This window comes from Oncorhynchus gorbuscha, linkage group LG13 (genome assembly GCF_021184085.1).
Source record: "Oncorhynchus gorbuscha isolate QuinsamMale2020 ecotype Even-year linkage group LG13, OgorEven_v1.0, whole genome shotgun sequence".
NCBI classification, from domain to species: domain Eukaryota; kingdom Metazoa; phylum Chordata; class Actinopteri; order Salmoniformes; family Salmonidae; genus Oncorhynchus; species Oncorhynchus gorbuscha.
In genome coordinates this window covers 1,399,831-1,402,212 of record NC_060185.1, presented here as the reverse complement: position 1 = coordinate 1,402,212, position 2,382 = coordinate 1,399,831, and positions in this window count along the sequence as shown.

Genomic DNA, 2,382 nt, shown 5'->3' with positions numbered 1-2,382 from the left:
ATTTCATCATTTACATTCATATTTAATATATTTACACAAATATACATGGAGCTCCATATGTTCGGTCTTTTATACAAATATGTCCAAATCGGCTCTAACAGCACCTATAGACCTGGCAGGCACAGACACAGAGGCCCTTGTTATGCACCTGTAGAACTGAAAGGCACAGACAAAGAGGCATCTGTTATGCACCTGTAGACCTGAAAGGCACAGACACAGAGGCACCTATAGACCTGGCAGGCACAGACACAGAGGCACCTGTTATGCACCTATAGACCTGGCAGGCACAGACACAGAGGCACCTGTTATGCACCTATAGACCTGGCAGGCACAGACAGAGAGGCATCTGTTATGCACCTGTTATGTACCTATAAACCTTTTATGCACCTATAGACCTGGCAGGCACAGACACATAGGCACCTGTTATGCACCTGTTATGTACCTATAAACCTTTTATGCACCTATAGACCTGGCAGGCACAGACACATAGGCACCTGTTATGCACCTATAGACCTGGCAGGCACAGACACAGAGACCCTTGTTATGCACCTATAGACCTGGCAGGCACAGACACATAGGCACCTGTTATGCACCTAGAGACATGGCAGGCACAGACACCGAGGCACCTGTTATACACCTATAGACCAGGCAGACACAGACACAGACAACCAACTCTACACTCTAAGCTGATTACTTCAGACAAACTCAACTCCCAAAAATATTGAAAACTTGTTTTTCAACCACTCCACAAATATCTTTCTTGTTAACAAACTATAGTTTTGGCAAGTCGGTTAGGACATCTACTTTGTGCATGACATTGTTCAAACAATTGTTTACAGACAGATTATTTTACTGCATCACAATTCCAGTGGGTCAGAAGTTTACATACACTAAGTTGACTGTGCCTTTAAGCAGCTTGGAAAATCCAGAAAATTATTTCATGGCTTTAGAAGCTTCTAATAGGCTAATTGACATCATTTGAGTCAATTGGAGGTGTACCTGTGGATGTATTTCAAGGACTACCTTCAAATTCAGTGCCTTCATGGGAAAATCAAAATAAATCAGCTAAGATCTTAGAATTTGTTTGTAGACCTCCACAAGTCTGGTTCATCCTTGGGAGCAATTTATAAATGCCTGAGGGCACCACGTTCATCTGTACAAACAATAGTACGCAAGTATAAACACCATGGGACCACGTAGCCATCATACCGCTCAAGAAGGAGATGCGTTCTGTCTCCTAGAGAGGAGCGTACTTTGGTGTGAAAAGTGCAAATCAATCCCAGAACAACAGCAAAGGACATTGTGAAGACGCTGGTGGAAACTGGTACAAAAGTATCTATATCCACAGTAAAACAAGTCATAGTTGACTTAATCTGAAAGGCCGCTCAGCAAGGAAGAAGCCATTGCTCCAAAAACCTCCATAGAAAAGCCAGACTACGGTTTGAAACTACACATGGGGGCAAATATCGTACTTTTTGGAGAAATGTCCCCTGGTCTGGTGAAACAGAAAAAGAACTGTTTGGCCAAAATGACCATCGTTATCTTTGGAGGAAAAAGGGGGAGGCTTGCAAGCCGAAGAACACCATCCCAACCGTGAAGCACGGGGGTGGCAGCATCATGTTGTGGGGGTGTTTTGCTGCAGGAGGGACTGGTGCACTTCACAAAATTGAAGCAACATCACAAGACATCAGTCAGGAAGTTAGAGCTTGGTCGAAAATGGGTCTTCCAAATGGACAATGACCCCAAGCATACTTTCAAAGTTGTGGCAAAATTGCTTCTTATGGCTGCGATCCGGTTAACAGTATCGATATGACAACAGCCGGTGAAAGTGCAGGGCGCCAAATTCAAACAACAGAAATCTCATAATTAAAATTCCTCATACATATAAGCATCTTATACCATTTTAAAGGTAATCTTTTTGTTATTCCCACCACAGTGTCCGATTTCAAAAAGTCTTTACAGCGAAAGGCACAGTCACAGAAAAACACAGCCATTTTTCCAGCCAAAGAGAGGAGTCACAAAAAGCAGAGATAAAGATAGAGAGATAGAGATAAAATTAATCACTAGCCTTTGATGATCTTCAACAGATGATGATCTTCAACAGATGGCACTCATAGGACTTCATGTTACACAATACATGTATGTCTTGTTCGACAAAGTGCATATTTATAACCAAAAATCTCATTTTACATTTGCGTGTTACATTCAGTAGTTCCAAAACATGCAGTGATTTTGCAGAGAGCCACATCAATTGACAGAAATACTCATAATAAACATTGATAATAGATACAACTATTATACATGGAACTTTAGATAAACTTCTCCTTAATGCAACCGCTGTGTTAGATTTCAAAAAAACATTACGGAAAAAGCATACCATGC